Source organism: Salvelinus fontinalis, chromosome 25 (assembly GCF_029448725.1).
Source record: "Salvelinus fontinalis isolate EN_2023a chromosome 25, ASM2944872v1, whole genome shotgun sequence".
Classification (NCBI taxonomy): domain Eukaryota; kingdom Metazoa; phylum Chordata; class Actinopteri; order Salmoniformes; family Salmonidae; genus Salvelinus; species Salvelinus fontinalis.
The window spans coordinates 25218002-25241839 of record NC_074689.1 but is presented as its reverse complement, the minus strand read 5'-3'; the positions used below and the strand labels follow the sequence as shown (position 1 = coordinate 25241839).

The following is a 23838-nucleotide window of genomic DNA, read 5'->3' as shown; positions in this document are numbered from 1 at the left end:
GAGAGAGAAAACACAAAATATTTTAGAACCATACCGATCATGTGAATGAAGTGTCATGACTCGATCTCCTTGGTGAGGATTAAAGGTGCCAGATCAGCTCGGCACATGGCTGACAGATAGCTTTTATAATGAACACCCCCAAGACAGAAGAAGCCGACTCCCAGACAGACACCCAGACAGACAGAAAAATGCACACATACAATTCTCGCGTTGCAAAAACATGTATGCATGCACCAACACAAACCTATGCAGTTACACATATACCAGCCAACACGAAGACACACAACTACTTCCATTTCATTTAGGCTACATATTGCACTAGTACAGTACATAGTGTCACCTTCATTCTACAAACCATACAGTATCTTGAAGTGTTCTGAGTAAAGAACAAAATCTTTATCTTCACAGGGAAAAAGCAGCAGTGGTTTTTAAAGACCCTTTGGTCACTGCAAATGTTTTATGATGCTCTGCTTGTCTAATTAAGTATTGTCTTCCAGTAATATATGGCTTGTCTAATAAAGTATTGTCTTCTAGTAAAATATGGCTTGTCTAATAAAGTATTGTCTTCTAGTAAAATATGGCTTGTCTAATAAAGTATTGTCTTCCAGTAATATATGGCTTGTCTAATAAAGTATTGTCTTCTAGTAAAATATGGCTTGTCTAATAAAGTATTGTCTTCTAGCAAAATATGGCTTGTCTAATAAAGTATTGTCTTCTAGTAATATATGGCTTGTCTAATAAAGTATTGTCTTCTAGTAATATATAGCTTGTCTAATAAAGTATTGTCTTCTAGTAATATATGACCGTGAGCGTGTGTCAGGCCGGTCTGTCTGTCTGTCCTTCTGCATTAGACCCAGGGCTGGACACACTGAGATATGGCAGCACAGTCACCCAGAGAAAGCCTAATTAGCATTGTCACATCTGCTGAAACAAACTCTGCAGCCTTGACACTTTCAGTGGAGGGACAAGACCCGACTGAGCCTTGGGTAGAATATGGGTGGAATAGGTCATCAAGAGGACACACAATCACCATAACTCAAATCTAACAAACTCAACAGAATGTTCTAGCAATGTGCAGTAAAGTGAAACACAAAAACTCACATTTCCCACTCTTTTTTCCTGGACATATCCCTGAAGCTCTGCACCCTTCCATCCCTCTGGCTGGCAACGCCCCCCTCCAGAAGCAGGTCCCATCCCTCACCCACCCTCATTAGAGGGCAGGCCATCTGGGGTACTGGCCCGATAGTCCATTAGCTACATATGCCAGAGGAGAAATTAGTGGCCTCAGGCCCTAACGTTCCCACAACGCCTCGGGCCCTGAACCCTAATGTTCCCTAATGTTCCCATAACGCCTCGGGCCCTGAACCCTAATGTTCCCTAATGTTCCCATAACGCCTCGGGCCCTGAACCCTAATGTTCCCACAACGCCTCAGGCCCTGAACCCTAACGTTCCCACAATGCCTCAGGCCCTGAACCCTAACGTTCCCTAATGTTCCCACAATGCGTCAGGCCCTAACGTTCCCTAATGTTCCCACAACGCCTGAAGCCCTGAACCCTAACATCTGTTACCAAGGTGGCTTAGCAGTTCAGACGTATTTTTCCGTGTTGTCGTGTCGTGTCCTGTATATATATATATTTACACCTTTTCTTCACATATCTTTTATTTATTTTATTATCCAAGAACTCAACTACAAAAGCTTTCCTGCAAAAGCTTTCCTGCAACCCGCTTCACCAATTACAATAAGTACTATTTACCTCAATCTGAAATCCATCGTGGAAGATAGCCAGGGGCTAATTCAGAAGCTAGCCTGAAAGCTAATCCAGAAGCTACTCCGATAGCTAGCCAGAAGCTAATCTGTAGCTGCCCCGAAATTAGCCGGTTTGCTGGCTAGCGTTGGTGTTTCAGCTGCCCACGTTTTGCGGTCATCAGCTATTCCTCTAGCTCGATAATCTACCGGCACTTTTGTGCAACGCGACTCGGACCGGAGCATTCCGGGACTTTTTTTTCTCTCAGTTTCCCCGGATTCCAACCGCAGCCTCTGGACACTTGCACCTTGATTTCGCAGCTAGCTAGCTGCATACCGTGTGACTATTGGCTTACGTCGACCCCGGAGCTAACTCAAATCATGCTGGAGCTAGCCAGCTGAGGAGTTCCATCACCATCCGGACCCGTTTCTTTGTTGCTGCTGCAGATACGGAACCCCACCGGGCCTTCACGACTGACTGCCGACGTTATCTGCCCGAGGGATTTATCCAACCGGCACCTCCGTCCCGGCGTTACCTGAACGCTCATCTGAGGCCCGCTAATCGTTAGCTGTCTTATCGGCTGCTATCTGAACAAAACCCCACTACACGGAACCTACCGACGGAAACGCACGAGGTATCTACAAACAGACCTCCATCCTATGCTGCTACCGATAGCCATATACCCGGCCAGCTGTCTGGATCGCCACGACCCCAACCAACCTCTACTCACTGGACCCTTATTTATCACTCGATTAAGCTTGCCTCTCCTTAATGTAAATATGCCTTGTCCATTGCTGTTCTGGTTAGTGTTTATTGGCTTATTTCACTGTAGAGATTCTAGCCCTGCTCTCTATACCATATCCAACCCTGCAGTTCCACCACCCACATATGCGATGACATCACCTGGTTTCAATGATGTTTCTAGAGACAAGATCTCTCTCATCATCACTCAATACCTAGGTTTACCTCCACTGTATTCACATCCTACCATACCTTTGTCTGTACATTATTCCTTTAAACTATTTTATCGCCCCCAGAAACTTCCTTTTACTCTCTGCTCTGGTAGCTCTAGGCGACCAATTCTCATAGCTTTTAGCCGTACCATTATCCTACTTCTCCTCTGTTCCTCTGGTGATGTAGAGGTGAATCCAGGCCCTGCAGTACCTGGCTCCACTCCTATTCCCCAGGCGCTCTCTTTTGATGACTTCTGTAACCGTAATAGCCTTGGCTTCATGCATGTTAACATTAGGAGCCTCCTCCCTAAGTTTGTTTTGTTCACTGCTTTAGCACACTCTACCAACCCGGATGTTTTAGCCGTGTCTGAATCCTGGCTTAGAAAGACCACCAAAAATTCAGACATTTTTATCCCCAATTACAATATTTTCAGACAAGATAGAACGGCCAAAGGGGGCGGTGTTGCAATCTACTGCAAAGACTGCCTGCAGAGTTCTGTTATACTATCCAGGTCTGTTCCCAAACAATTTGAACTTCTACTTTTAAAAATCCACCTCTCTAAAAACAAGTCTCTCACCGTTGCCGCCTGCTATAGACCACCCTCTGCCCCCAGCTGTGCTCTGGACACTATATGTGAACTGATTGCCCCCCATCTATCTTCAGAGCTCGTGCTGCTAGGCGACCTAAATTTGAACATGCTCAACACCCCAGCCACCCTACAATCTAAGCTTGATGCCCTCAATCTCACACAAATTATTAATGAACCTACCAGGTACCACCCCAATTCCGTAAACACGGGTACCCTCATAGATATCATCCTAACAAACTTGCCCTCCAAATACACCTCTGCTGTTTTTAACCAAGATCTCAGCGATCACTGCCTCATTGCCTGCATCCGTAATGGGTCAGCGGTCAAACGACCTCCACTCATCACTGTCAAACGCTCCCTGAAACACTTCAGCGAGCAGGCCTTCCTAATTGACCTGGCCGGGGTATCCTGGAAGGATATTGATCTCATCCCGTCAGTAGAGGATGCCTGGTCATTTTTTAAAAATGCCTTCCTCACCATCTTGAATAAGCATGCCCCATTCAAGAAATTTAGAACCAGGAACAGATATAGCCCTTGGTTCTCTCCTGACCTGACTGCCCTTAACCAACAGAAAAACATCCTATGGCGTTCTGCATTAGCATCGAACAGCCCCCGTGATATGCAACTTTTCAGGGAAGCCAGAAACCAATATACACAGGCAGTTAGAACAGCCAAGGCTAGCTTTTTCAAGCAGAAATTTGCTTCCTGCAACACAAATTCAAAAAAGTTCTGGGACACCGTAAAGTCCATGGAGAATAAGAACACCTCCTCCCAGCTTCCAACCGCCCTGAAGATAGGAAACACTGTCACCACCGACAAATCCACTATAATTGAGAATTTCAATAAGCATTTTTCTACGGCTGGCCATGCTTTCCACCTGGCTACCCCTACCCGGGACAACAGCACTGCCCTCCCCTCTGCTACTCGCCCAAGCCTTCCCCATTTCTCTTTCTCCCAAATACAGTCAGCTGATGTTCTTAATGAGCTGCAAAATCTGGACCCTTACAAATCAGCCGGGCTAGATAATCTGGACCCTTTCTTTCTAAAACTATCTGCTGAAATTGTTGCCACCCCTATTACTAGCCTCTTCAACCTCTCTTTCGTGTCGTCTGAGATCCCCAAAGATTGGAAAGCAGCTGCGGTTATCCCCCTCTTCAAAGGGGGGGACACCCTTGACCCTAACTGCTACAGACCTATATCTATCCTACCCTGCCTTTCTAAGGTCTTCGAAAGCCAAGTCAACAAACAGATTACCGACCATTTCGAATCACACCACACCTTCTCCGCTATGCAATCTGGTTTCAGAGCTGGTCATGGGTGCACCTCAGCCACGCTCAAGGTCATAAACGATATCGTAACCGCCATCGATAGGAAACAATACTGTGCAGCCGTATTCATTGACCTGGCCAAGGCTTTTGACTCTGTCAATCACCACATCCTCATTGGCAGACTCGACAGCCTTGGTTTCTCTAATGATTGCCTCGCCTGGTTCACCAACTACTTCTCTGATAGAGTTCAGTGTGTCAAATCGGAGGGTCTGTTGTCCGGGCCTCTGGCAGTCTCTATGGGGGTGCCACAGGGTTCAATTCTTGGACCGACTCTCTTCTCTGTTTACATCAATGATGTCGCTCTTGCTGCTGGTGATTCTCTGATCCACCTCTACGCAGACGACACTATTCTGTATACTTCTGGCCCTTCTTTTGACACTGTGTTAACAACCCTCCAGGCGAGCTTCAATGCCATACAACTCTCCTTCCGTGGCCTCCAACTGCTCTTAAATACAAGTAAAACCAAATGCATGCTCTTCAACCGATCGCTGCCTGCTCCTGCCCGCCTGTCCAACATCACTACTTTGGACGGCTCTGACTTAGAATATGTGGACAACTACAAATACCTAGGTGTCTGGTTAGACTGTAAACTCTCCTTCCAGACCCACATCAAACATCTCCAATCCAAAGTCAAATCTAGAATTGGCTTCCTATTCCGCAACAAAGCATCCTTTACTCATGCTGCCAAACATACCCTTGTAAAACTGACCATCCTACCAATCCTCGACTTCGGTGATGTCATTTACAAAATAGCCTCCAAAACCCTACTCAATAAATTGGATGCAGTCTATCACAGTGCCATCCGTTTTGTCACCAAAGCCCCATATACTACCCACCACTGCGACCTGTACACTCTCGTTGGCTGGCCCTCGCTTCATACTCGTCGCCAAACCCATTGGTTCCAGGTCATCTACAAGACCCTGCTAGGTAAAGTCCCCCCTTATCTCAGCTCGCTGGTCACCATAGCAGCACCTACCCGTAGCACGCGCTCCAGCAGGTATATCTCTCTAGTCACCCCCAAAACCAATTCTTCCTTTGGACGCCTCTCCTTCCAGTTCTCTGCTGCCAATGACTGGAACAAACTACAAAAATCTCTGAAACTGGAAACACCTATCTCCCTCACTAGCTTTAAGCACCAGCTGTCAGAGCAGCTCATAGATTACTGCACCTGTACATAACCCATCTACAATTTAGCCCAAACAACTACCTCTTTACCTACTGTATTTATTTATTAATTTATTTTGCTCCTTTGCACCCCATTATTTCTGTCTCTGCTTTGCACTTTCTTCCAATGCAAATCAACCATTCCAGTGTTTTTTTTATTTTTTATTTTACTTGCTGCGTTGTACTCACTTCGCCTCCATGGCCTTTTTATATTTTTATTTATTTATACATATATCTGTTTGCCTTCACCTCCCTTATCTCACCTCACTTGCTCACATTGTATATAGACTTATTTTTTTATTTTTTTCACTGTATTATTGACTATATGTTTGTTTTTACTCCATGTGTAACTATGTGTTGTTGTATGTGTCGAACTGCTTTGCTTTATCTTGGCCAGGTCGCAATTGTAAATGAGAACGTGTTCTCAATTTGCCTACCTGGTTAAATAAAGGTTAAATAAAAATAAAAAAATAAAAAGTTCCCTAATGTTCCCACAACGCCTCGGGCCCTGAACCCTAACGTTCCCTAATGTTCCCACAACGCCTCGGGCCCTGAACCCTAACGTTCTCTAATGTTCCCACAACGCCTCGGGCCCTGAACCCTAACGTTCTCTAATGTTCCCACAACGCCTCGGGCCCTGAACCCTAACGTTCTCTAATGTTCCCACAACGCCTCGGGCCCTGAACCCTAACATTCTCTAATGTTCCCACAACGCCTCGGGCCCCGAACCCTAACGTTCCCTAATGTTCCCACAACGCCTCGGGCCCTGAACCCTAACGTTCTCTAATGTTCCCACAACGCCTCGGGCCCTGAACCCTAACGTTCTCTAATGTTCCCACAACGCCTCGGGCCCTGAACCCTAACGTTCCCTAATGTTCCCACAATGCCTCGGGCCCTGAACCCTAACGTTCCCTAATGTTCCCACAATGCCTCGGGCCCTGAACCCTAACGTTCCCTAATGTTCCCACAAGGCCACGGGCCCTGAACCCCAACGTTCCCTAATGTTCCCACAACGCCTCGGGCCCTGAACCCTAACGTTCCCTAATGTTCCCACAACGCCTCGGGCCCTGAACCCTAACGTTCTCTAATGTTCCCACAACGCCTCGGGCCCTGAACCCTAACGTTCCCTAATGTTCCCACAACGCCTCGGGCCCTGAACCCTAACGTTCCCACAATGCCTCAGGCTCTAGCTGTAGGACTAACAATAGTTACTGCCAGTAAGTGACAGAAAGGCAGGGATACATTTGTGTTTCTGAGTTAGATGCACTACCATGTGTCAGTGCATCTTATGTTTACTATACTGATATGCTGATACAGAGCTAAAGGGCTGATAACATTAAACAGCTGGACAGGAGAATGACCTAATGGAACCAATACACCAAGAAATCTAAAATGCAAAGAGCAAATAGCTCAGTCATTTTTAAATAGACCTGTATCTTCATGGCTAAATAACCAACTAAATCAATATGGATCCAGGGGTTTGAGGAGTAATGCAGAAATGCATACTATCTCAGCTGTGCAGTGTGTCAGCAACAACCCAGTATAACAGTTCATCCACTATATACCATGGATGAGATATCGTTGACTGTCATATTTCCACCCTATAACCCCCACTCCCATTCGCTTAAAAGTCCATTATCTACACACACTGTGATGAGATCTGAAATGAGACATTTTGAAAAGGCTCAGCATAATCAGCCAGAGCAAAAGCCCAACCGCTTTGTGTGAGAGGAGGCAGGACGGTCCACTTACCAGCTGACCCTACTTCAATTACTGCACACCTAAATCCCCTACCTTTGGTAATACATTTCCAATTGTTTTGTCGAAGCACCCAAGTGAGCAATCAGAGAGCAACGTGCTGTCTGAAGAGGGGGGTCGTGGAGCAGGGGGGGATATAGGGGGAGGAGACCAGCGTTGAGCCGACAGAAAAACCCATTGCTAGCAGAGACGCCTTACATGACCAAATATGGTGCTCCACAAACTTTAGAAGAGGAGAACAGAGGAAAACCAGAGAAACCAATAGGTGAACTAATATAGTTAAGACCCAAATCCAGTCAGACTACACAATATAGTAATTTGGTGAGTGCTTATATTTGTCCTACTTCATACATGTACCAGTATGTATTTTATACATGTGTGAATTGGAAATGTGGCACATCTAAATAACTTTTTCACCTTGGGGATTCGAACTAGCAACCTTTCGATAACTGGCCCAACACTCTAACTGCTAGGCTACCTGCCACCCACGACGAGACAAAGGGAATTGAAGTAGTGAAGGCAGGACTACTTGAGGCTTCGTCTCTATAGTCCACAGCACAAACAACGATGAGCTTTAATGGACATACATATAAATCACATATATAAACTTGATATCTTACTTAGCGAAGATATTTGAGAATCCAATGTTCTCCTTTCACCCCACCCATCCAAACAACCTCATCAACTGTGCTCCATTTTCATGTTATATTCACCAGGTACTGGATGAATACCAACAGAGGTGATCTGTGGAGTACTACGAGAACTTTGGGACCTATAAAGCCGCTGAAGCCAACACACTCCAACAACAACCTCAACAGCCAGCTTTGTGTCTCAGTCTCCCCATTCACTGAGCAGCAAGGGTAAAAAAAAATAAACAGGCGGCCATTTTGAAACCCTTCAGTAGAAGGACATTAATAAATCATGAATAGAGCATCTGATTAGAATCATCCATCACTCTTAGGGTCTATGAGGCTGATATCATTGTGAGGGAAGTCATTATCCACGAGATGTGATGAGGAAGTCATTATCTAGAGATGTGATGACATTGCGGCGGTCACCTGTGAAGCCATTACATACAGTACCAGTCAAAAGGGTTGTTCTTTATTTTTACTATTTTCTACATTGTAGAATAATAGTGAAGACATCAAAACTATGGAATAACACATATGGAATCATGTAGTAACCCAAAAAGCATTAAACAAATCAAAATATATTTTAGATTTGAGATTCTTCAAAGTAGCCACCCTTTGCCTTGATGACAGCTTTGCACACTCTTGGCATTCTCTCAACCAGCTTCACCTGGAATGCTTTTCCAACAGTCTTGAAGGAGTTCCCACATATGCTGAGCACTCGTTGGTTGCTTTCCTTCACTCTGTGGTCTAACTCATCCCAAACCATCTCAATTGGGTTGAGGTCGGGTGATTGTGGAAGCCAGGTCATCTGATGCAGCACTCCATCACTCTCCTTCTTGGTCAAATAGCCCTTAGACACACCTCAAGCTCTATTACGGTGGCTAAACAGCATTGAATCCATTTTCTGACCCTTGCAATTTTTTATGAGGTGATAAAAAAACATGACAGAGATACTAACATCTTCACGTGGATGTTGAGCCCATTGGATTGCTTCTTCAAGTACCATCATTGCATCAGATGAGGAAACCCCACTTGTCACCAGAAAATGTCAATGTTAACTATGAGGAAACCCACACTGGGATCCTTGACTACCAGCTAAAACACTAACACTCAAAACTACCAATGAACAATATCAACATACATCTCCTGACTACTTTCTTGGGTATTTATTTCTGGTTCCACTAGATCAATCTAGATCAATCCTCAAGGCAAACATAGTCTCATTAAAATACAGTAATTACACCTCCAGCTCACCTGGAAAGCCTTCCAAATGAATGATCCTCCTCAGCGACACATCAAGGAAGCTGCTGGCCATCCATAGAAAGTCTGGAGTGATTTAGTGAGAGTGGATGCCATGGTGTTTCATTGCATTCAGCTGCCAAAGAAAGGAGCCATTCTTGTTCATGCTAAGCTGCTCATTTGGTGTGTGACTCAAGTGTGGATCTGATCACCACAAAGGCTTATATTCAACAAGGCAACTTGAAAAGGCAGAAATAAACGAAAAACCCAGGCAATTAATCAAAAGTAATTCCATATGGTGTCAGGCTAGACAGTCAGCTTTTGGAAGGACTTAGGCATCAGCTACCGAATACTGTATACTGGCATGACACTAGACATACACACACAAGGATGATCCACATTCATCATGGCAACGCTTACTGCAGGCATCATCAACTAAATTCAGACGTGAGCCGATTTTTTTCTGGAGCGGTCAGGGGGCCCGGAAACTTAATTACAAAATAAATTGAGTGAAACAATGCCCAAACAGATACAATGTTTCACTAAAACATCATCCTTTCAAACCTTGCTTCCATTTTTATACGATCACATGCATCTCTATTATGCGTGGGAATACTTTGGAACAGATTTCCAGTTGTTTGGCTGGTGTTTTTACCGTTTTTTTTATGTCCAACAATAAAAATGTTTTGTTCATAAAACTTAGGGGGCCAAATAAAATCACCCAAGGTCCAAATTCAACTAGTGGGCCGCCAGTTGGGGAACACTGATTTACTGGGTCCTCTGCCCTCTGGATTGGAGTTATTTATCTCTCTGACACACACACACACACACACACACACACACACACACACACACACACACACACACACACACACACACACACACACACACACACACACACACACACACACACACACACACACACACACACACACACAGCACAGTTACTGCACCGCATCCTTGATGGCAAGACAGGTCACTGCATAGGGCTTTTCTAATCTACTATCTGACAGACGTCAGGAAAGGTCAGGAAAGGTCAGGAAAGTGTTGATAATACAGTGCATTCGGAAAGAATTTAGACCCCATCTCCTTTTCCACATTTTGTTACGTTACAGGTGTGCCAAGCTTGTAGCGTCATACCCAAGAAGACTCGAGGCTGTAATCGCTGCCAAAGATGCTTCAACAAAGTACTGAGTAAAGAGTCTGAATACTTATGGAAATGTGATATTTTCAGTTTTTTTTATTTTATAAATTTGCACAAAATTCTAAAAACCTGCTATTGCTTTGTCAGTATAGGGTATAGTGTGTCGATTGAAGTGGGGGAAAAAACGATTTAATACATTTTAAATACAGGTAAAATAAAAAATATATAAACAGGAAAAATTGTTGGTGCTTTGGCTCCAACAATAAGTACTTGTCTTGATTTAGCTGGAGGAAGTAGTGAGCCATCCAAGTATTTAAATCACTAACACTGTCACGTTCCTGAACTGTTTTCTGTTGCTTTGGTATGTGTTTAATTGGTCAGGGCGTGAATTTGGGTGGGTAGTCTATGTTATGTGTTTTCTATGTTGGGTTAATGGGTTGCCTGGTATGGCTCTCAATTAGAGGCAGGTGTTTGGCGTTTCCTCTAATTGAGAGTCATATTAAGGTAGGTTGTTTCACATTGTTTGTTGTGGGTGGTTGTCTTCCGTGTCTGTGTATGTTGCGCCACACGGGACTGTTTCGGTATGTTTGTTCGGTTTTTGTGTAGTCTGTTTTCCCTGTCCGTGCGTTCTTCGTGTTACATGTAGTTCTTAAGTTTAAGTCTGTTTAGGTCGGTTTGTTATTTTGTAATCCTTCCAAGTATTTGTTTTCGTGTTTCGTCTTTGTGTTAATAAATCATTATGTATGCACAACCCGCTGCACGTTGGTCGAATCACTACTCCTCCTCTTCGTATGAAGAGGAGGAGGAACGCCGTTACAGAACCACCCACCAAACCCAGATCAAGCAGCGGGTTAACGGACAGCAACGACAGCAGCAGTGGGTCAAGGAGGATTGGACATGGGAAGAGATTCTGAGAAGGACGGAGAAGGACCCTGGGCAGAGCCAGAGGAGTGTCGCCGTCCCAAGGCGGAGCTGGAGGCATCTAAAGCGGAGAGGCGACGATATGAGGAGGCAGCACGGAAGAAAGGCTGGAAGCCCGCAAGTACAACCCAAAAATGTATTTGGGGAGGGGGGCTAAAGGGTAGTGTGGCGAAGTCAGGTAGGAGACCTGCGCCAACTTCCCGGGCTTACCGTGGAGAGCGGGAGTACGGGCAGACACCGTGTTACGCAGTAGAGCGCACGGTGTCTCCTGTACGTGTGCATAGCCCGGTGCAGGTAATTCCACCTCCCCGCACTGGTAGGGCTAGATTGAGCATTGAGCCAAGTGCCATGAAGCCGGCTCGACATATCTGGCCACCAGTACGTCTCCTTGGGCCGGCTTACATGGCACCAGCCTTACGCATGGTGTCCCCGGTTCGCCTACATAGCCCGGTACGGGTTATTCCACCTCCCCGTACTGGTCAGGCGACGGGGAGCATACAACCAGGTAAGGATGGGCAGGCTCAGTGCTCAAGGGAGCCAGTATGCTTACACGGTCCGGTATATCCGGCGCCACCTTCCCGCCCCAGCTCAGTACCACCAGTGCCTACACTGGTGGTACTGCCAGGAGCTGCCAGAGCCGCCAGCCAGTCAGGAGCTGCCAGAACCGCCAGACAGTCATGAGCTGCCCTCCAGTCATGAGCTGCCCTCCAGTCATGAGCTGCCCTCCAGTCATGAGCTGCCCTCCAGTCATGAGCTGCCCTCCAGTCATGAGCTGTCCTACAGTCCGGAGCTGCCCTACAGTCCGGAGTTGCCCTACAGTCCGGAGCTGCCCTACAGTGCGGAGCTGCCCTACAGTCCGGAGCTGCCACTCAGTCCGGAGCTGCCACTCAGTCCGGAGCTGCCACTCAGTCCGGAGCTGCCACTCAGTCCGGAGCTGCCCCTCAGTCCGGAGCTGCCACTCAGTCCGGAGCTGCCACTCAGTCCGGAGCTGCCACTAGTCCAGAGTTGCCCCTCTGTCCTGAGCTACCTCTCTGTCCTGAGCTACCTCTTTGTCCTTAGCTACCTCTTTGTCCTTAGCTACCTCTCTGTCCTGAGTTGTCTCCTCTATTGTGGAGGGGCCTTAGTGAAGGTTCCTGTACCATGGTCGGGGGCGAGGGTCGCCACTCAAAGGACGCTAAGGAGGGGGACAAAGACAGTGGTGGAGTGGTGTCCTCGCCCACCGCCGGAGCCGCCACCGCGGACAGATGCCCACCCAGAACCTCCCCTTGAGTTTTAGGGGTGCGCCCGGAGTTCGCACCTTGAGGGGGGGGGGGGTTCTGTCACGTTCCTGACCTGCTTTCTGTTGTTTTGGTATGTGTTTAATTGGTCAGGGCGTGAATTTGAGTGGGTAGTCTATGTTATGTGTTTTCTATGTTGGGTTAATGGGTTGCCTGGTATGGCTCTCAATTAGAGGCAGGTGTTTGGCGTTTCCTCTAATTGAGAGTCATATTAAGGTAGGTTGTTTCACATTGTTTGTTGTGGGTGGTTGTCTTCCGTGTCTGTGTATGTTGCACCACACGGGACTGTTTCGGTATGTTTGTTCGGTTTTTGTGTAGTCTGTTTTCCCTGTCCGTGCGTTCTTCGTGTTACATGTAGTTCTTAAGTTTAAGTCTGTTTAGGTCGGTTTGTTATTTTGTAATCCTTCCAAGTGTTTGTTTTCGTGTTTCGCCTTTGTGTTAATAAATCATTATGTATGCACAACCCGCTGCACGTTGGTCGAATCACTACTCCTCCTCTTCGTATGAAGAGGAGGAGGAACGCCGTTACACACACAGTCTAATAATTTATCTGTGGAGCTAAAAATCCGCTGGAGACAGAAATTCAAAGTTGTTCATCTATTTATTTTACCTTTATTTAACTAGGCAAGTCAGTTAAGAACAAATTCTCATTTTAAATGACAGCCTAGGAACAGTGGGTTAACTGCCTTGTTCAGGGGCAGAACAACAGATTTTTACCCTGTCAGCTCGGGGATTAGATCTAGCAGCCTTTCGGTTACTAGTCCAAGCTCTAACCACTAGGCTACCTGCCACCCTCATATAGTAGTACACTGTGGCCTTGGTAACAGCATGACCATACAGAGAGGCTCAACTTTAAACGTGACCAAGCACGGGGAGGAGAAAAAACATTTGAGCTGTGCTGATGAGATCGGGAGGGTTCTACAGCTCTAGGTCCCCCTGGGCAACGGGATTCTTACGCACAAGTATCCACACCGTTCACTCACTCACTCACTCACTCACTCACTCACTCACTCACTCACTCACTCATTCACTCATTCACTCATTCACTCATTCACTCATTCACTCACTCACTCATTCACTCATTCACTCATTCACTCATTCACTCATTCACTCATTCACTCATTCACTCATTCACTCATTCACTCATTCACTCATTCACTCAGACACATAGACATGCGCAAACATAGGAACACTGAGACAAATGGACACAGTGAAACACACACAGACACACACCAGTGTTCATTTTGGCACTCTTTTTAAACATTTACAAGATGAGGACATGAGTTGAGTTATTTACCCAGTCAGACATAGAGAAGTTATTTACCCAGTCAGATATAGAGGAGTTATTTACCCAGTCAGATATAGAGGAGTTATTTACCCAGTCAGATATAGAGGAGTTATTTACCCAGTCAGACATAGAGAAGTTATTTACCCAGTCAGATATAGTGGAGTTATTTACCCAGTCAGATATAGAGGAGTTATTTACCCAGTCAGATATAGAGGAGTTATTTACCCAGTCAGATATAGAGGAGTTATTTACCCAGTCAGATATAGAGGAGTTATTTACCCAGTCAGATATAGTGGAGTTATTTACCCAGTCAGATATAGAGGAGTTATTTACCCAGTCAGATATAGAGGAGTTATTTATCCAGTCAGATATAGAGGAGTTATTTACCCAGTCAGATATAGAGGAGTTATTTACCCAGTCAGATATAGAGAAGTTATTTAACCAGTCAGATATAGAGGAGTTATTTACCCAGTCAGATATAGAGAAGTTATTTACCCAGTCAGATATAGAGAAGTTATTTACCCAGTCAGATATAGAGGAGTTATTTACCCAGTCGGATATAGAGGAGTTATTTACCCAGTCAGATATAGAGGAGTTATTTACCCAGTCAGATATAGAGAAGTTATTTAACCAGTCAGATATAGAGAAGTTATTTACCCAGTCAGATATAGAGGAGTTATTTACCCAGTCAGATATAGAGGAGTTATTTACCCAGTCAGATATAGTGGAGTTATTTACCCAGTCAGATATAGAGGAGTTATTTACCCAGTCAGATATAGAGGAGTTATTTACCCAGTCAGATATAGAGGAGTTATTTACCCAGTCAGATAGAGAGGAGTTATTTACCCAGTCAGATATAGAGGAGTTATTTACCCAGTCAGATATAGAGGAGTTATTTACCCAGTCAGATATAGAGGAGTTATTTACCCAGTCAGATATAGAGGAGTTATTTACCCAGTCAGATATAGAGGAGTTATTTACCCAGTCAGATATGGAGGAGTTATTTACCCAGTCAGATATAGAGGAGTTATTTACCCAGTCAGATATAGAGAAGTTATTTACCCAGTCAGATATAGAGGAGTTATTTACCCAGTCAGATATAGAGGAGTTATTTACCCAGTCAGATATAGAGGAGTTATTTACCCAGTCAGATATAGAGGAGTTATTTACCCAGTCTGATATAGTGTAATGGCAAGAAGGATTTAGTCAATAAATTGTTTACTATCTATTTTCCTATCTGTATGTGCCAGCAAGTGTTCGCATATAGACGACTGGTAATGTTACCATGGCTACGTTCAGTTGAAAAACGTTCTAGAACGTTGCAGAGAGAAACGACCCTGAAGAGAGCCAAAGTTATTCCTTATTCAACATGTTAGAGAGGCATGTTTGTTCTACATAGCATATTTCTATCAGAATGTTCCAAAACATTGATTCCTGCTGAATGCGCCCCCAGGTTGTTAGCTACAGCTAGCTAATGAGGTAACATGACTAAACAAGGTTTATCCTAAACAAACTGTTAACGGTCCGGTCCGATACGTTCTATTAATGTAAAATGCGTCCCACCAATGCACGATAGAAAATAAAAACTGTATTATGGGTCATATATTTTCAACGGTTTCTCTGAGGAAAAGAGGGAGACGTGGCTTGTACATAGGCTACAGAACCTGGCTATGAAATGTAGTGGAGAAAAGTACGAGGGTTGAGCGAGACTACACATTCGTAAACTTTTCTATACTCAAGGGAGGGAAAAACATAGCTACAGTAGACTGTTGTTTTACTATTAAACTCAATTCCGTTATTGTTTTTAAATTCCGTAAAGCAGCTTGTGTTTCTTAACCAGGTGAATGGTATCTAACGAGAAGACTGGTGGGGACTGGTTAGCTACGAGGAAGCAGGAGAGTGGCCTGCGTGATGTGTAATCGGAGGTGGAGCCGGAGCAGAGCCTTTCTGCCCACACTCATCGCTTGCCCCCCCCCCCCCCCCCCCCCCGCAGCTCACCAGCTGATGTCGGCTGGGCTGGGTGTTCCGGGTGGCGCGTGTCCTTCCTACTGCTGAACAGAACTGCGCTACGCATCTGTTCTGCTAATATTAATTGTGCTTCATCACTGAAAAGCTCTCAATCTTTTCAAAACTCTTGGTCAGTCCACTTAGTAGTCAGAGATAATATAATATGATAAGATAGTCTCTGTCAACTGAAATTAATAATCATTTTCCTTAAGTTCTAGTTTTTTTTCGGGGTCTATTTAGTCAGCCATAGTCTCGTCAATTGCCACTGAAAAATAGGTGTGACTAATATTTTAGTCACTATTTGTGTTGACGAAATTAACACGGGCACATACACACAAGACCAGAAAAAAATTAACAGAAGTGTAGAAAACACATCTACACGAAAAAGGCCTTGCACCATTACTACAGAGCACTCCCTAAAACATTAGAAGAAAGTCATTATTCTGTTTAGTAGAAGATAATGAGTGGAACATTGTATGACAATTATCTGCTTCGTTCTGGGGGTAAACATCCCAGTATGACTCCAAGTCATGAAGAAAGACACTGGAGTAATTCAAAATGACAGCAGCATGTAAAATGACTGGAGCTTGTTTGTGTTCAAGTTCCATTGTCTCTCCTCCAGCCTCATCTCCTAATCACTCTCTCTAAACAGGGAGCGGGAGAGGGAGAGGGAGAGGGATAGGGAGAGGGAGAGGGAGAGGGAGATGGAGAGGGAGAGGGAGAGGGAGAGGGAGAGGGAGAGGGAGAGGGAACCAAGGGAGCCAGTACAAATACATCTAGGCAGATGCTTAGACTGGGCCAGACACGTTTCACTCTCCGTAGGACCAGACAGGGCAAATCTGCTAATTGATATTCCCCACACTGCCGTTGGGGAGCCAAGGCGAATGCCTGAACAGAGCTAGTTGTGAGTTGTCAGTTGTGAACCTGCATGTGCGTGAATTCATGAAAGTGCAAGCGCCACATGAATACCCTATGCACGCAAACTGCCTTTGAATGGCCTTGTCAAGCCAGCGCACACTCACACAAGGTAACACACGCACACAGTAACACACAGTAACACACACGCACACAGTGAATCAGACAGACTGGTGGTATCAGCTCAGTTGTGAATCAGACAGACTGGTGGTATCAGCTCAGTTGTGAATCAGTCAGACTGGTGGTATCAGCTCAGTTGTGAATCAGTCAGACTGGTGTATCAGCTCAGATGTGAATCAGACAGACTGGTGGTATCAGCTCAGATGTGAATCAGACAGACTGGTGGTATCAGCTCAGTTGTGAATCAGACAGACTGGTGGTATCAGCTCAGTTGTGAATCAGTCAGACTGGTGGTATCAGCTCAGTTGTGAATCAGTCAGACTGGTGTATCAGCTCAGATGTGAATCAGACAGACTGGTGGTATCAGCTCAGTTGTGAATCAGTCAGACTGGTGTTATCAGCTCAGTTGTGAATCAGTCAGTGATGCACCATCTCCTACACATTATTAGAGCCTGACGAAATGGGATTTTTGGGTCTGATAATGATTTTAGTGAAGCAAAAGTCACCGATTATGGATATACGTGCCGATATATAGTTTTTTAGAGGTGGAATGAAAAACAGACCTTTTTAACACTATTATGCTCCAAATGATGAACATATATTCTAAATGATGATTTCTTAATTAAATATTTAAATTAACATTATTTAAGAACATTTTATTTCTGGTTTACATGATAACCACGAACAAGAAGCTATATTTTCTATAAATACAAAACACCTGTTCAGTTTATCTTAGATACAACTGAAAGATGTGTCTAAGGCAGTGGATGAGAATCCAGGTGTGTCTGTGCTGAAGCACCACGAGCACACTAATAAACCAGAAGGTCTGAATGAATTCAACTTTGTCTGAAAGTAAATCTGAAACTGCACTGTTGACTAAGTTCACAACCTACTGCATGTAGTGAAACGCAGTAACTTGCCCGTTCGTAATGCCACCACTAGATGTCAGCGTCAACATTTCAGTAGATTCACTAAAGTGCTTTACAACAGTCAAAGGTCATGTAAACAGACGTATTTATCATTCTATGTATATAATATCGGCGATTTATCTGTGGAATAAAGACCGATACAACTATTTCTGTGAAAGACTAATATCGGCTGATAATATTGGTCAACCGACTTATCGGCCAGGCTCTACACACAATCTGGGCCATCTGCAATCTGCAGTGCCAGACAGCTTCACCATTACCTACCCTCCAATGTGGTGAAAGGGTTGGTACCCATGCTTTCACCAAAGCCGGTGCCAAGGTTGGTGCTCTTACCCGCTCCAAAGCCGGTGCCCAGGTTTGTGTCCATGCCCAGGCCGGGGCCTGTCCCATTGAATGCCTGACTGCTGAGGGGTACAGGCAGCAGCACGTCCTGCCCCTTGTCTGCCCCTATCCCCTCCATGATGCCCTCTAGAGGCGAGGTGCCCCTACAGTCTCTCAGTGGGGGGAAGGGCGAGAGGTTTAAGGTGGGGTCTTGGTCCTGCCTCAGGTCAGAGAGGGTGGCGCCTGCAGCGGACAGGGTGGGGGGCGCCTGGTCGTCTGCCACCGTCATTGAGCGCTTCATGGAGGAGTGGGAGGAGCGGCGCAGGGCGCCCATGGGCGATGTCAGCTCGTCCAGCCCAGCACCAGGGTAATGGTCAGGCAGCTCCAGGCTAGAAGGTACTGAGAGGTGGGAACACTCAGACATGGTCCGACGCATGGCCTTCCGCTGCTGTTCAGCACGCCCCATGAAACAAGGCTCAAGTTTCACCTCCTCCTCTTCCTCCTCTTCCTCCTCCGAGGAGCCCTCGGCCATTTGACGGCCACCTAGGGCTGACGTGCTGTCCTCGTCCTCCCTCTCCAGGTAGTTGTCATTGACAACCCCGATGACACAGTAATTAGTGGCGCCAGTATTCTGGGGTGGAAGGGTCTCGAGGTTCCACGCTCCGGTGCTGTCTGGGCCTGGTTTTAGCGAGCTAGAGGGCGAGGGTATGTCCATGCGTCTGGCTGGGGAACCAGGTACGGGGGGCAGTAGGACACCGTTGTTCCCATAGCCCATGGGGGAGGGGGAGGAAGACGCTGGGCTTTCTGGACTCTCCCCGGCACTGTCTAACCCAGGAAAGCCCCCCCTGCTGGGTACCTTGCGATCCACATCCATGCCACTGCCTGCTGGAGGGTCAAAGAAGCACAGCTTGTCCTCATCTGTGAGTCCTGTGGCCCCTCCGAAACTCCTGGGGGGCCCCATGTCTCCATGCTGCCAGTCCCAGGCCTGGGTGGCTGCGGAAGGGGCCACGGAGGGGACTTTACACAGTTCGCTGTACTCCGAAAACGGAGAACCAGGCTGCTGGTTGGAGAGAGAAGACATGCTTTCCCTCCTTTCTCACTCTCACTCTCGTTTTTTCCCTCAGGCTACGATTCTTAGTCCTCTCTTTGTTCCCTTTCCCCTGTGGGTCTGTTGTTCCTGCTGGTTAGGATGCACAGGTGGGTTCTGTCTCGGCTGCAATAGGGGCAGTGATGAGAGCGAGCGTGTGTGTGTGTGGTGGAGCCTCTCTCAGTGTGCTTCTTCGCTCTCAATCGACCAGGAGGAAGAGGAGACTGAGACTGTAAACTGGATGTGCTGCCCTTTCTCTCTCTCTCTCTCTCTCTCTCTCTCTCTCTCTCTCTCTCTCTCTCTCTCTCTCTCTCTCTCTTTCCTCCCTCACTCTCTCTCTCTTTCCCTCCTCAATCTCCATATCGCTCGCCCTCCACCCTTTCCATCTCTCTCCATCCTCTCTCTCTCTCTCTCTCTCTCTCTCTCTCTCTCTCACTTCCAGCCTTTTGCATGGCTATTGGTCACGTGACTAGTGTGGGTGCTCATTGGCTGCTGCCGACTCACAGCTCCCTGCCCCTGTAGAGGAGCATACATCCCCCTCCTTCCTTTCTACCCCCCACTCCCTCTTCCTTTCTACCCCCCACTCCCTCTTCCTTTCTACCCCCCACTCCCTCTTCCTTTCTACCCCCCACTCCCTCTTCCTTTCTACCCCCCACTCCCTCTTCCTTTCTACCCCCCACTCCCTCTTCCTTTCTACCCCCCACTCCCTCTTCCTTTCTACCCCCCACTCCCTCTTCCTTTCTACCCCCCACTCCCTCTTCCTTTCTACCCCCCACTCCCTCTTCCTTTCTACCCCCCACTCCCTCTTCCTTTCTACCCCCCACTCCCTCTTCCTTTCTACCCCCCACTCCCTCTTCCTTTCTACCCCCCACTCCACCTCTCTCCCCCTCTTCCATACTCCTCCCTAGGCAACCTGCGCTTACAGTGATAGTGAGGGTTATGACACACACACCTAGTGAGATGTGAGTGAGGTCTGGGGCAGTTGCTTTAGGGGAGTATGAGCCTCGAACAGCAAAAGTGATCCATATCTGGGGTACATCTATTTGACCTCTAACTGTGTCTGTCCACATCACTTTCCCGCTTTGAAACATACACACACACACACACACACACACACACACACACACACACACACACACACACACACACACACACACACACACACACACACACACACACACCCACACCCACACCCACACCCACACCCACACACACACACACTCTATCTCTGAGCCAGACAGACAGTAGTGTACCCTGACAGAGGCCTCTGTTGAGCAGTGCCAAAGTCTAGAGTGAGAGAGAGAGGGAGAGAGAATAATGAATGTACGTGTCTGTGTGTAGGCGTGTTTAGGTGTGTGTGTGGTTCATTCTGGTTCAATCTCAGTCTGCGGCATTACAAAGGCAAAATGAGAAACTGGAGTACGGTACACAACCTCACTTCCTGGTTTAAAACATACCAGTATGTGTTTGTATACCCGTAAACATTTGATAGCAGTCGATTAAGGTTAGGTCAGTAGCGCCACAGAGTGACAGTTACAGCCAAAATGACAGTTCTGACTGGAAAACTGTCAATGTGAACCATGACAAGGTCAAGGACCAGGACAAGACAGAGAACATTCTTTGACATTAAGGCCAGCATAACCCTGTTGAAACTTGGTTAGATGTACACATATGAGAAGAGCGTCAACATTCTATCTTTGTTTTTATACAGTTGAGCCCAGCATTTAGCAATGCTAAACATGTTATGGACAACAAGCTTGGACAAATTTCCATCCTTGGATTGTGTGAAGCTTCTGTGGCTTCCAACAAAATAGACAGATTGTTCACAGAGAGAGACTGTTTCTGCACAGCCTTCATCTTTGGTTTAAGAGACGACCCTGATGGCATCTCGGTCGCCATCGCGACCGTCGCCCCCGGTTACCCGAGGAACAAGTCTCTCCCAACAAACATGTGTTCGCTGCTCACTACAAAATCACCAACACACAGAAACACACACACGAACACACAGGGCTTTACCAGTCATCCAGTGCCCCAGCAGTAATGAGGCCGTGTTACATTAGCTTCAGTATGGTGCTCTGACAGGAGAGACAGGAACACAATGAGACAGATCAGATCAGTGGGACACAAACAATTCAGATGCTAATCACAAGCCGAGTAGCTACCACAAACAAAATGGCTGCCTACTCAATAGCATGGTGAATGAAGCAAACTACACTCAACAAAAATATAAACGCAACATGTAAAGTGTTGGTCCCATGTTTCATGAGCTGAAATAAAATTAACCCAGAAATATTCAATACGCAAAAAGCTTATTTCTCTCAAATGTTGTGCACAAATTTGTTTCCATCCCTGTTTGTTATTATTTTTCCTTTTCCAAGATAATCCATCCACCTGACAGGTGTGGCATATCCAGAAGCTGATTAAACAGAATCATTACACAGGAGCACCTTGGATCCTGGGTCTAAACACCTCCCTCTGCAACTGGATCCTGGATGTCCTGACGGGCTGCCCCCAGGTGGTGAGGGTAGGTAGCAACACATCTGCCACACTGATCCTCAACACTGGAGCTCCCCAGGGGTGCGTGCTTAGTCCCCTCCTGTACTCCCTGTTCACCCACGACTGCATTGCCAGGCACGACTCCAACACCATCATTAAGTTTGCAGACGACACAACAGTGGTAGGCCTGATCACCGACAACGACGAGACAGCCTATAGGGAGGAGGTCAGAGACCTGGCCGGGTGGTGCCAGAATAACAACCTATCACTCAACGTAACCAAGACCAAGGAGATGATTGTGGACTACAGGAAAAGGAGGACCGAGCATGCCCCCATTCTCATCGACGGGGCTGTAATGGAGCAGGTTGAGAGCTTCAAGTTCCTTGTTGTCCACATCAACAACAAACTAGAATGGTCCAAACACACCAAGACAGTTGTGAAGAGGGCACGACAAAGCCTTTTCCCCCTCAGGAAACTAAAAAGATGTGGCATGGGTCCTCAGATCCTCAAAAGTTTCTACAGTTGCAACATTGAGAGTATCCTGACTGGTTGCATCACTGCCTGGTATGGCAATTGCTTGGCCTCTGACCGCAAGGCACTTCAGAGGGTAGTGTGTACGGCCCAGTACATCACTGGGGCAAAGCTGCCTACCATCCAGGACCTCTACACCAGGCGGTGTCAGAGGAAGGCCCTAAAAATTGTCGAAGACCCCAGCCACCCCAGTCATAGACTGTTCTCTCTACTACTGCATGACAAGCGGTACCGGAGTGCCAAGTCTAGGACAAAAAGGCTTCTCGACAGTTTTTACCCCCAAGCTATAAGACTCCTGAACAGGTAATCAAATGGCTACCCGGACTATTTGCATTATGTGCCCCCCCAACCCCTCTTTTTACGTTACTGCTACTTTCTGATCATCATATATGCATAGTCACTTTAACCATATCTACATGTACATACTACCTCAATCAGCCTGACTAACCGGTATCTGTATGTAGCCTTGCTACTGTATATAGCCTGTATTTTTACTGTTGTTTTATTTCTTTACCTACCTATTGTTCACCTAATACCTTTTTTGCACTATTGGTTAGAGCCCGTAAGTAAGCATTTCACTGTAAGGTCTACACCTGTTGTATTCGGCGCAAGTGACAAATAAACTTTTATTTGATTTGTGCTGGGGATAATAAAAGGCCACTTTAAAATGTGCAGTTTTGTCACACAACACATTGCCACAGATGCCTCAAGTTTTCAGGGAGCATGCAAATTGGCATGCTGTCTGCAGGAATGTTCACCAGAGTTGTTGCCAGAGAATTTAATGTTAATTTCTCTACCATAGGCCGCCTCCAATGTTTTTCTAGAGAACTTGGCAGTACATTCAACCAGCCTCACAATCGCAGACCACGTATAACCCGCCAGCCCAGGACTTCCACATCCAGCTTCTTCACCTGCAGGATTGTCTGAGAGATATATCTGGGGTATTTCTGTGTTTTTTGTGGGGAAAAAATCATTCTGATTGGCTGGGCCTGGCTTCCTATTGGGAGGGGCCTATGCCCTCCCAGGCCCACCCACTCATTCATATGAAATCCATAGATTAGGGCCTAATTAATTCATTTACATTCACTGATTTCCTTATATGAACTCTAGCTCAAAATCTTTGAAATTGTTGCATGTTGCATTTATATTTTTGTTCAGTATATATACACTTGCTATGTGGAAAAACAAGGATACAGTACTTTGCATAATTCATCAATTTGTTTAACAAGCATTGTCAACCATTCATGATCACATCAGAGTTACTCACTGTACGTTATAGTGGTGTCCTGTACCTGAGTGCATCAACAGCTGAGCCCGGTATACATTAGTATAGTAGAGTATTGTATAGTACAGTGTAGTATTGTATAGTGCAGTGTAGTATTGTGGAGCAGG

The 23838-nt window shown here is 46.1% G+C and overlaps 1 protein-coding gene across 1 annotated transcript in view; it reads right to left on the bottom strand.

Moving 5' to 3' along the window:
* The window catches only part of LOC129823013 (microtubule-associated protein 2-like), a 171985-nt gene that overhangs the window by 29424 nt on the left and 118723 nt on the right, over positions 1 to 23838 (bottom strand). The gene's annotated exons all lie outside the window — the stretch shown is intronic.